At 41.7% G+C, this 12,690-nt stretch overlaps 2 protein-coding genes across 2 annotated transcripts in view; one reads left to right on the plus strand and one right to left on the minus strand.

Annotated features, from left to right (window-relative positions):
• Positions 1-11,644, minus strand: part of LOC126402395 (protein kinase C and casein kinase substrate in neurons protein 1-like) — a 57,168-nt gene extending 45,524 nt beyond the window's left edge. The window contains exons 1-2 of the mRNA XM_050064311.1: positions 11,261-11,644; positions 3,089-3,160 (exon numbers count right to left, since the gene is read on the minus strand). The gene's annotated coding sequence lies outside the window, so the exon portion shown is untranslated. The remainder of the gene's footprint in view (positions 1-3,088; positions 3,161-11,260) is intronic.
• The window catches only part of camta1a (calmodulin binding transcription activator 1a), a 929,980-nt gene that overhangs the window by 292,147 nt on the left and 625,143 nt on the right, over positions 1-12,690 (plus strand). The gene's annotated exons all lie outside the window — the stretch shown is intronic.

Raw genomic sequence — 12,690 nt, forward strand, 5'->3', positions numbered from 1 at the left:
ATTGTTATTTGGGAGCTCTTTTGGCCACGATACTTGTGTAGTACAAATCTGGTTTCATGCCAGCTGTAGATTTAATCCCTTTTTATTGGCATTTAGCCTTTTAAAAAACAACATTTTTACTGCGGACAAAAACGGTTTGCTCTCTGCACCTGTATTAACTGTGCAGTGTGGCAGCAATCTAACGGCACCATAAATTTCATTTATATAACCACTATAAAAAAGACTATTGTGGCTCTAACACTATTACGGTGAGAAGACATTCGGTACAGCTTTAACTTGTTCTAAATTAAGACTTTATTAGATTAGATGATATCTTTTTTTTTAATTATTAAAAATGCCATGTTGGTTATTATGAAATGTGGAATCAAACTGGTACATCTTGTCCTTAATCAAATATCTCAAAATAAGATAACTGAATATTTAGAATTCCCTGATCTGATGAGACATTTCTGCAAATGAAAAACTCAACAGTGTATTTGTGGACAAACGGTGATGTAGTTTCAGAGGCCAGAGGGTAGACAGATTAGAAATATTGTCTGGACAAGACTAACAGGTTTAATATTGCTGCTGGTGAGAATATTTTCTTTCTGGGCTCTTAAGTTCCCACTCAACCTTGGAGCATACTTTGTTTACCAACACTCAGACCGTATTATTCTTCTGACCCAGCTTCCTCTCGCAGTCCAAACTGCACAGGATCCCTGGAGAAGCCTCACTGAACTGGGCCATCGTGTTCTGATGAGCCGTCTTGCATATACAAACAACAGGCTGTGCTTATCAAACAGCTGCTTAACCTTCCTGCTGCAGCGAGGCTCTGCTGCCATAATGCACCCAAAACAAAGATATCAAACCGGGAAATCAATAATCACTCCTGAGATATTCTCTCCAGTGAGACAACGAGAGCTGCTCTCAGGGAGGTAATACAATTCTGAGATAACCGCCTCTAAAAGCAAAAGTTACGTCAATTATTAAGAGAGTTTAAATGTTACAGAAACCCGCAGAGAATACAGATCAGTGGATACGATCACGAGAGAGCTGAAATGCAACCCGACAGTAGTGCTGTAATCCTATATGTCATGTTAATCATGCAGAGCACGCTCATGCACAGAGTAGGACAATTCAATACAACAGTCTAAATATAAATTCCTAGAATACACGAGAAAACTTTGGAAAGTCTGACATCCTCTCGCATCTAAACACAAGGTGAGTTTACAGTCACACACTATATGATTTTGCAAAGACTGGGGATTTTACAGGCTCACTATTCGCAAGACTATATCTAGATCAGTGGCTCCCAACTGGTGGATCGCAGTCCAAAAGTGGGTCTGAGGTCCTTTCTAAATGGACCGCAAGGGACTCATGAATTATTTCCGATCCTGCTCCTAGTGGAAAAACATTACGCCAAACTCCCTTTATGAAACATGACTCATTAATAGTTTCTAAGGGTGCTTACAGACCTAGAGTTGTCTTGCTTTGGTCTGAATCAGGGACTAATTTTGTCACAAAGTTGCATAATTGTCTAGAGTTGGTTCGTGTTCTCACGGCAGCATGTTCAAGCGGATCAGATCAAATGCCTTGTGTGAGAAAGCTGCTCTTGATTGGTCAGAATTTCCATGTGGGAAAAATCCAGGAAGTAAAGCAAACGTTGAAGAAGAGTACACTTGCAAGATAAATGTGACACTTTCTAATGTCACAATGGAGGGACAACTACGCAGGTTGATTTTAGCGCTGCTCATCGTGGACTATATTGCTGTCATTGTTCATTTTAGTCAAACCATACAGTTTGAAAACGAGGCGCGGCTCCAACTAGAAAACAATGTTTTGATGCATTGGATGTGCTGAATGTGCATATTAAGGCAGTACAGGAGGAGGTGCACATTAATAATCCTCCAGGACTGTAACATGCTCATGTTTAACCCAAACAATGTGTCATGTGACTGCAGTTGGTTCGGATCGAGGTCGGAACACGTTCTCACCACAAACGAACCGCACCAGAGTTCGTTTACAACCGGACTGAGACCACCTCTTCAAGAAGGTTGCACCCGAATGTGTTCACACCTGCCAAAACGAACCTCACTTAGGGGGCAAACAAACTCGAGCTAGATCGAACCAAACCAAACAGGGCAGGGGTGAAAGCACCCTTACTTGTCCGCAAAAAAGATAGAAGGCATCAAGTATTGCCAGTATTCTTCTCAATTCAGAATCAATATAATCTATAAAGACAAACTGTATTTTGATTGCAAACATGACATTTTGAATTTTGGCATCTCAACTCGCACCCAGGTCTCTGTTGGTTGGCTGCACTATTTTAGTGGGAGAATGCCAGTGGAATAAGAGGCAAACTGTTTAAAAAACTAAGACTCCTCACTAAAAAAAGTTCTGGTTGGTGGATCAGATAAACGCCAGATTAAACACAAACTCTTAGTCACTCCACAAGCCCACCAGCGTTTTCCTTATCTTTGACAGTACAAGAGAACCAAGACTTGTTCACGTTCTTGCATCTCCCCTGAGTCCCCTCCATCTTTACTATATACCCTTGTTGTCGCTGTTTGAAGTTGGAGAGAGGGTGCACCTGTTAGTTGTTGATAATATTCACATTATTGAACTTCACTGTTTGCATGGGCCACGACTAAAAACTTATTAGAATATCAAACACATTTGATTCATCAGAACGAGACGAGAAAAAATACCAATATAAGGCAGCTCGTACTGACTTTTATGACCACCTGAAACCAAACGATTGAGATCACCGGCGTGCTCCAAACCTGAGGTAAAACTCATTATTTTATTATGACATATGAAATTAGTCTGCATGTTTAATTGCTTGAAAAATCATTTGGTGTAAGGCTGTTATAAGAAACAAAAAATGACCTCCAGTTAGCTCAGTGACACACTGGAACGCCTTCATGAAATATTAACACCACTGACAAAGAGCTATTAATTACCTCAAGTGGTGTGTTTTAGCGTTACACATTATACAGAAAGGTCTTTAAAAATCACTTGGTTCTTCTGGACTACCTGTGAGACGATATGAGGATCAAGCAAACAGGAAGATTTTGGAAAACAGACAACACAAACAGGTACAACTCACCTTCTCCGCCAAATGGGAGGTCAGGTTTCCATAAACCTTGGAGAGAGCTGTTGGTCCCCTGCAGGAGATCACCTGTGGAAATAAAACATGAGAAGTTGGGGTCAGCCCTTTTGAGCATCGAGTAACATTAAGTTTAAGTGCTGCTAAACTGCTCCGACTAATGGGAATGGAAATCAGCCCAACACATTTGAGACAAAGTGTCAAAACAGCAATTATATTAACAGAGGCAAAGATATTAAGAGGTTAGTTGAGTTTCCTTTTGAACTGTCACAATCAAGCGGAGATGAATAAACTCTGACACTGTGGGAGGGAAAAGATTTAATAATACCAGCCTCCTCTGTGACTCAAGAGTTGTGCACTAATAAACCAGCTGTTGTACATAATTCAAAGTTGGCAGAATTGTAAACCAGTTAAAATGAGAAAGTTGTGAAGTTAGCTGTTCAAACACAGTAAACAGTAATTACGTACTGTGTGGTCTACATGGATTAAAAGGATGATTATTTTGGTGTGAATTCTGTAATGATTCTTTTAACAATATGTATCAGCAGACAATGTATCACACTAGGGTTGCATGACAATACTGGAACGTCATCAGTATCGGCCAACATCGGCTTTAAAATGATTAATCAGAATCACCCTACATGCTTTTTTCCAACCCGGTCTCACTCCGAAGTCGTCGACAAAACACCAAAGAGAAAAGGTGTTCTTTGACCTGGAATGATACATTGCCGGGTGCCGTGATAGGGACCATACACACCCTCAAACTCATTGTTTTCAATACAGACATGCAGCAGGTGCGCTCAACCGCAAGAGCAACACTGTCACTGCACACGTTTTTCCTGAACCTAACCAGGTGTTCTCATTGTTGAAGGGAAAAAAAAAAACCATCTATTCGTGGTGTTGTACTGACATAGTGCCTTTATTTTGAAAGAGACCTTATGTAAACTTTAAATTTCCCGTGGTAAAGGAAGTGTATTTTGAAAGAAGACAATGCATGTAACAGGCAGAACAACACGGTGTTCCAGAACCTCAACAACCAACGCACTCGGGTACCTTGCACGTCGTATCTGGACGTGAAAAGTCCATGACCAAACATCAATATGTGACAAGGTTGGAGTGAGAGTGTGTTGGCTTTTTCTTAATTTGCACAATAAATGAATATTACATACATTGAAAAGCACTTTATTTCATGTCTCCATCTGCTGGTGGGCCATCATGATGAGAGTATGCATGCATTATATGATGTTCATTTCACTACAGGAGAAACTTAATGATCACTAAAATTAGGTGGGGATAAAGTGGATATATCAATATGGGTATTAGCCAAATAAATTGTGAGCAAATTGAGCAAATTATGTCATGCATATGTAATATCAGCATTCAGTTTAAAAATGTAACCTTTTCACTGTCACAAGCACGCACCATATTTTAACGCCATGCATAAAGAGCACAAAATTCAACACATACTGCTCACTACGGCTGTAGGAACAACTTTTATGATTCTTTTAGCCTGAATGCAATCGGCAGAAGTTAAATTCTAATGTTAGTCTATATACAAACTACCCCACGGTTACATGTATTCAACGTGACCATAACGAGGCTGTGAAGCTGCGTTCAGTGTGATGAAGTTCTGTGGTCTCATTTAGCCACTTAGCAACTGCCTTATTTAACACACGTAAAAGGATTCAGTCCTGCACCACTCTATCTAAAGCAGTTTGAAGGTGTCTCTTCATGATCTGGAAAACTGCTCTTCACATTTAAATCCAATCAGTAGTCGTCAAATGAATCAGTAACAAAACAAACTCTAGCTGCAGCTCCAGCTTCAACATCATGCTCATGTTTCATCACACGGCCATCTTGTCTGGTCTTTACTACGTGGACATTCAGTGAAGAATGTTGATGAGTGTATGATGATTTAGATTCAGCTTGATCTGTCTTTGAAAGTGACTGACACGAGTTATTATCTTTTCTGCATTTGTCTTTGCACAAGTCCCCCATGTGCAGGGTGTACATCAGCTCTGCATGTCTGTGTGTGTGTGTGTGTGTGTGTGTGGGAATATGCTCCTGCTGCACCTTATGAGCAGCATAAGCAGTTTCGATAACAGATGGATGGACCGAATTTCAGGCAAAAACCGGTGATGAAGCAGCCCACCCATCGAATCAAGCAACCTGAGATGTGGGCACCATGAACGACCACATCCAACACACTCTGGCACTAATTCATGTCAAAATGCTGAGTCATGGTCACTTTGTGTCACTGGTGTTTTTCCTCTGACTGTTCAGTCTGAAAGATACAGAGATCAGCAGTCTCCTCATGAAGAAATCATCATCTACTTCACTGCTGGCTGCAGTTTCTGATAGAGGTGAGACAACTACTTGATTAGACACCAGAAAATTACCCCATACATCAAAATATATCAGGGTTTTTTGGCTCTTTAAGAAAAACTGTCAGTCTGGTTTTAGTCTCTTATATGTGAACATCTGTTTATTTTTTCCATCATGTACAATAACCAGCGGTCAAAAGTAACAGTTGCCAGGCTGCCAATGGAAACCACATTTTTTAACATTAACAACAGGCTTTAAGTTACGCATAATTAAGGGAGGTCCGCTTTGAGTGACAGGCTGTCCGTGAGGTGTTTCCACAGTCTATGAGTCAGATTGACCCCTCTCTCCTCCACAGCTCCTCCCCTTTCGTCTAAATATGGTTGCTTCTGCCTCCAAAAAACCAAGATGGCGATGCCTGAAATGCCAGATTCAAGGCTTCAAATCGGGAGTCCACAAACAAATACGTGACGTCACGGTAGCTACATCCATTTTTTAAACAATCTATGGTTTACTCCTGTGAGCACAAGCATCTGTTCTTAGAGACAATGGTGAAGCAAATGTAGTTGTTCAACTGTGGGGTGAAACATTTAACTAACCCGTCAACATATGACACGAAGGTGCGAAGTGATTCAAGTGACAAAGAACCAGATGAACATAAATGAATGAAAAGGAAATCTGTAAATCTTGAGAGGCATCCTGGCATCTTTAAGCTGGACAGAAAATTACACTGCAAAGCATGAACAACGTAAACCTCACTAAGAGGACAAGCGGCAACCTCAGGAGCTGAAAAATGAAGCCAAAGCCGAAGTGCCGTTCTTTTACTGGCCACTTTTGGCTTGCTCCAGAAGTGAGTCAATTCCCTTTGACCTCCGTGTTAAAATGCCCAACTTTACAGCCGAAATAAACAGACGACCTGAGATGTCACCACAGCCTATGAGTCAGATCCACCCCTCTCGTCTTATATAAGGTCACTTCTGGTTTAAAAATCCAAGATGGCAACAGCTAAAAGACTCAAGGCTTCAAAACAGGAGTCCACAAACCAATGGGTGACGTCATAGTGGCTATGTCCTCTATTTTTACAGTCTATCAAAGTTATGCATCAAGTTCATTAAGTTCGTATAACTGCATATGTATCTTAATAATTCAACGTTTTTATTGAAACAATTTTTGTGACACAGACATGTCAGTTACAACAGCATAATAAAATAATAAAATAAATGAAAAATAATTAGAGCCAGTGAAACACAACTGCTTGGGTAAACACACATTTTTATAGCCTTAAGGATTAGTGTATCTATTGATTGTTATTCCAGTCCAGTGTCGTCTTTTTGAGTCTTGTATAGAGTCTATTTTCCCCATTGTCTATTTTCCCCATTGTCTTTCTAGCTGTGCTTCTTGTTGTCTTAGTATGTGCGTCAATTTCTCCATTAAAAAGATTTCTTCCACTATTGTTAGCCACTGGTCCTTCGTTGGTGGTGTTTCTTTACCCCAGTGCCTTGTGACATCTTTCTTGCTTTCTAATAGCAATATATTGATCAAATATCTATCACTAGCAAGGCAACTATATTTTGAGATTCAGTAACTAAAAGCTGATGCCTTGTTGCCAACCTGGCAACCACTTTTAAAAGTTAGTGTTGAGCCCTGCTAACACAATATAAGCAAATTTGACTCTTTATGGACCAAACAATGAAACAGTTAAATAATTTTCTGGTTTCTGATCAAGAATTTCAGTCCTACAAAATCGTCTTCACATACCATGATGACCTGCTTCACTCTCCAGGCCAGAAGGCAACATTATATCATCTGACACCCTCTAGTGTTCACAGCAATGACCTGGAACTGCCGAATTCACAGGTACACGCAACTGTCAACAAACAATGCATCAACAAAACCCCACTGATGTTCAACCACACAAGTATCGATCCAAACTATAGCACATGATTCATCCCCTTGACTGGAGCGCTGGGGCTCCATTTTGAATGGCCCAAAAAGATCATGACACACACTGAGTCAGTGCTCTGCCTCAGGTTGAGCCACAGCTACATGATGAGGAGGCAAACGCTGACATGTTGGTGTAGCAGGAACCTCATTCATACTGTTCTACAAGAGAAACATTATCTGCTGGTATGCCCCTACTTAGAGATGAAATTAACATCTCATCCTTTTGATAGTATTTCACAAAATAGCTAGAATATTAAAAGCATCTTACTTCTGTTTATCTCTGTAGCATTTAGCGTAAAATCAAACAGATTCTCCAACAGAAAAATTCTTTTAGTGGTGTGAAAGGCGCCGTGGGTGCTTTTGATCACCTCCAATGTCATAAATCTTCCACCAAGGATAGAGCCCTCGCCTGCGTGCGTTCTCCTGTGCACTCAGAGAAATGAGACACTCCAGCTGCCCTTCAGACTCTCTGTTCTTACATTGCCTCTTTTTTCACACCTTGTCAAGACACCACTATCGCCCCTTTTCACGGAGGAACGCCAGCCTTTAACCCTTTCATCAACACAACACATGAAAAACACGCCCCGATATTTCACACATTGTCCTCTCTGCCTCACACATGGCGTCTCAGGACCCCCCACAAACACCAAGGACTGACAATGTAACACGGCAACACAAAGGTCACCGACATGAGGAAACACCTCAGACCTGCCATGTGAGATATACGGAGAGAGACGCAGCAAGAATCAGATGTAAGGGAAACCTATTTTGGATTAAACGTGGATTTAAAATCTAGAAAGTGATTTGCACGTATCAGTATTCTGCACCAGCTTCTCTTTTAGCCCTCACATTGTCTTAATGCGTTGTAATGAAACATAAGAGAAGAGATGAAGAGAAGGGAAATTGCAGCTGTAAAAGAAAATTACTGTTATGTGTGAAGAAAAAATAATTATGGTTTTAACTGGCATGAAACAACCCTCACTTGTGAGAAGTACAGCACCTATTTTAGCTACGTGACACTAAACAGAACAAACAAACAAATGACAATAGCTTGAACTGCAGTGCCTCCCACAAATCCCACGCTCCTGTTAATCCTTTGTCAGTTATTATGGACACAGCCAAAAAGAAACCAAAGTGAAGTCGGATTAAAAACTACCTAAAACCATTTAGCAAAACTGCCCCAAACTATTACATTTCCACTCCCTGGCTTCAGCCTGCTCTGCACGATCACTGCGCCCCCTTTAATAGATTACATTAATGTCACAACTACTGTTTTCTATTAAAGGTTAAAGATAACCACAGATCAAGCCAGCGGTTTCCTGAGAGCAAATCGTAATTAAATTCTGACAACAAGCCTCCTGAGCAGGAAGATGCTGCCTCGCTGTAATCGAAAACAAAAACAAGTCAAGCGTGGCGACACAAAATGAACGGCACACGGCAGACACAACGAGAGAGCACTACAGGAAGTTAGAGAGGACACACTTGTGGCTTTAGAAAATAAACACGCAGCTTCAAAAGGGAGAGGAGGGAGAGTTTGTGACTTAATTAACAGCTCTATGTCTGTCAAGGACACAGCCGAGCAGTGGAGACACACAGACACAAACAACTGTGTATAAATAGAGAAATACAGTTGGTTACAGGGCATGTGAGGCTTACCAGCTGAATATTTGATAGTTTCAAATTCAGTATTGATACCAAAACATTTTCCAATACCTCCTTTGAAAGCTGGAGATATATTTTTCAACATATTTTCTAAAAAGACGGCAACTTCTGACATCTTGAATAAACTCAAGCAGCTGGCCATAACTTGTGTGTGATTTGTGATAACAACCACATATTGCTTCATTTAAGGAGCCATTTTAAAAGCCATAAATACAGTGGCCCTGAGGGTCAAAACAAATCGACATTGTGGACAACATTTCACAAAACACGACATTTGAAAAAAATGAAACATTGTAGTATTTTTTTTTGTTTTGTTTCAGGAAATGTGGTTGTTTTCAAAAAAGTCCTTCTGTTTTCTGAAACGTTATGCTTTCTGATATGTCATGGTTTGACCCTCAAGGCTGCCGTACATACAGGCTGGGTACCAGAACTACAGACAGACAGACAGACAGACAGATGTGTCAAATATTCTGCCTTTGCACAAATGCCATAACTTGTGTGTGATTTATGATAACAACCACATATTGCTTCATTTTAAGAGGTCACAAGCCATAAATACGGTGGCCCTGAGGGTCAAAACACACTGACATTGCTGAAAACACTACAACATGACATTTGAAAAAAATGTAATATTGCAGTATTTTGTTTTGGGAAATGTGGTTGTTTTCTAAAATGTCCTTGTGTTTTCTGAAACATTGTGTTTTCTGATATGTCATGTTTTGACCCTAAAGGCCACCGTACATACAGGCTGCTACAGACAGACAGACAGATAGATAGAGCTGTCAAATATTCTGCCTTTGCTAAAATCCAAAGCACTTCCTGGTGATGCACTGCTTTTAACTCGTCTCCACCGTGAGGAGTGAGCAGCTGATAATAAATAGCAGCTACTCTTTGACTCCTCTGTCCGCAACACAATTGGATTACCCCCCTGACAGTATCATCATCTCTCCTCTGCAGCCTCGTGCGGGGCTCTCTTGGGGGCACCTTGGCTGCTGACAGACATGCACTCCAGCAAACAGTGAATTCAGCACCGCGGACAGCTCCAAAACAAGCTGAGGTGGGCACGAGCCACCTGCCACTCATCTGCTACGTCACCATCTCAGGCTACACATACAAAAAACACACAACAGACACGCAATGTCTGTGGATAGTAGCTGTAGCGGCACATGAACCACACACACAGCAGCATCACAACACCATCTCCTGCAGCTGAGCGCGTGAACGTGGCCGTGAGAGACTTTTAGTCAGCTGTAAGCCTGGATGCATTTCAGCTCGGGAGCAGATTTGATGAATGATTAAAACGACCACATGCACCTAATCCCATGTAGAAAACAGGATGCTCCTCCTCTGCTGGTTTGTCAGAGAAGAGGAAGAGAGGGAAAAAACACACAATGACGCTAGAGATGGCTCCTCACTGTGCTGTGACAACCAATTACATAACGTCAGAGCGGAGTGCTCTCACTCATTAACATTCGCGTCCATTTCACCGAGAAATCCTCACATACAGAACAGAGCGATTCCTGAGTCCTAACGTGTATTTGCACCCATTAAACCAAACCAGAAACATAAAACACAGCTGATTACGACATATTTAATCGACGCAGTTCACGCTCCTGGTCTTGTTTACCCATTTGACGCATGGAGAGGAACATAAAATGGCAATCCTTCCCCAGCCTTGACCACCATCTCCTTCTACTACACGGCTTTGATATCATACAGACATGCTCATCCTTCTGTAGAGCATATCAGGAGCAGATAAACAAGCAGCACTGCTATTTCACTTTGAGGTCAAATTTTCTCATTGGCCAAATCGAAGGGCAAAACAAAAAGCTGCATAGTAAAAGCACCCTGCATCATCTTATGTCAAAGGCTGCATAAACCGAACCGAACGACTCATGAATGTAGCTCAGCTGGCGAGCAAAGCATGCAATAGTAATCCAAGATGATGCAAGACGGTCCTTGTCACCCTTGGCGTATGCACACCATTTAAAATGACGCATGCATAATTCACAATTGCCACAGCAGCTATAGCATTGCAAATAAATCTGCAGTACTTGGTTGGTATCGCAGCAGAGACGAGATGAAGCATTATCCAAACGATGGGAAATGATGCGAGATTCCTTTATCCCCGCGTCGCCCTTTGCTAAAAGGATGCTCCGCTTCTCTTCTTGTGCAGCAATGTGGCATCGACACGGAGCGCGCACACACACACTCACACACTCACACACTGAGTAACTGACTTACCAGAGATGCTGCTGCTGCCGCTGAGGTGCACTACTACCTGACAGCCTGTGCTGCAATTTACTCAGTATTTCCCCTTGCAGTGACAGAAGGTGACCCTGCGTTCTCTCTGCAAGACTCTGCATCCACTAGATCACGATGCACGCAGCAAGGGGGAGCTCCACGGCACAGGCGCGCGTCGGGGGGATGGCCCAGCGATTTCCTTTTCAATGGACGACAGAAATAGGCTGCAGGGGGGAAAGCGAGTGCAGCGAATGCAACTCGGACAAGAAGGTGTTCAAATTGCCCTCCCAACATTCACATGAGCTTAAGGGAGCTTAGAGAGGTGTCAACACATCTGCGGGTGCAGGTGAGCTTCAGTTTTATGTGAATCACATTTGAGTTTAAGAGAAATATTTATTCATTACAGATAAATTCAATTTCTAAACTACCATGGCTGTTTGAATGATGGGGAGAGCCCCGAATGTGACTTCCACTTCCCAGCCAATAAGGAGAGCAGATGGCAGGAGGAGGCGTCGCCCCCTTTCTTGTCAATCACGCCCACATTGCACATCACTGCAGGGGGAGGGAGGCTGAGTGTTTTTGTCCTTTAGCTGTCTTAACAGGCCTGCTGAATCTCCATCCTCTGTCCTCAAAGACATAAAGGAAGGTCTGTTCACCTGCTGGTTTACACAGCTGTGCAAAGATCTTCTGTCTGCACCAGAGTGCTCCCTCAGTGACAGAGCTGCATATACTCAAAGGGCCAGAACCACTGTTAACTGAGTGGTGACTAAGCAAGCCCTAAGATAATAACTGACACCTTAAGGAGACGTGAGGTCAAAGAGGAGGATGGAAAGCTCTGGATTTTATCACTTTTTTTGGATGATTGCTTGATGTTTGGGAGACGCAGGGTCAGATTTGCTGAGCTTGTTAGCGTGCTAAAACACATGATAAATGGTGTTAGCTTGGTTCATCAATGTGAGAATCAGAAAAATCACAAAATGGTGTTTATGAATCTGCAAAGCTTTTTAATCCTTTGTCTAATTGTTGCATCACAGTCCTCTTTTTATAACGTAAATAAAATCTAATTTTGAGCCCACAAATTCCTTCAGGCAGGGTTGTTTCAGTAGCCTGCTGAAGGCATAAATATCTTGGTATTCATTTTCTTAAACAGATAAATTATTGAAAAGAAAAAAAAATCATTAGATACAGAAAAGTGGTCACCGTTACGTTTATCGCTGTGGGGGAAAGTCAATGTCCTGACGATGAACTGTATTCCAAAGCTGAATCATTAGCTTCAGTGTCTTCCTCTTGCTTTAAAAGGTTTGACTATAGTTGCAAAATGTTCTTGTGGAGCGGTAAACGTCAGCGGATAAAGTTAGAAAAGCTTCAAATGCCAACCAGAAAGACAGGCATAGGTCTCCCTAAATTAATATTGTACCATTATACCTTTT

The sequence above is a fragment of the Epinephelus moara genome, chromosome 16, assembly GCF_006386435.1.
Source record: "Epinephelus moara isolate mb chromosome 16, YSFRI_EMoa_1.0, whole genome shotgun sequence".
In the NCBI taxonomy this organism is placed as follows: domain Eukaryota; kingdom Metazoa; phylum Chordata; class Actinopteri; order Perciformes; family Serranidae; genus Epinephelus; species Epinephelus moara.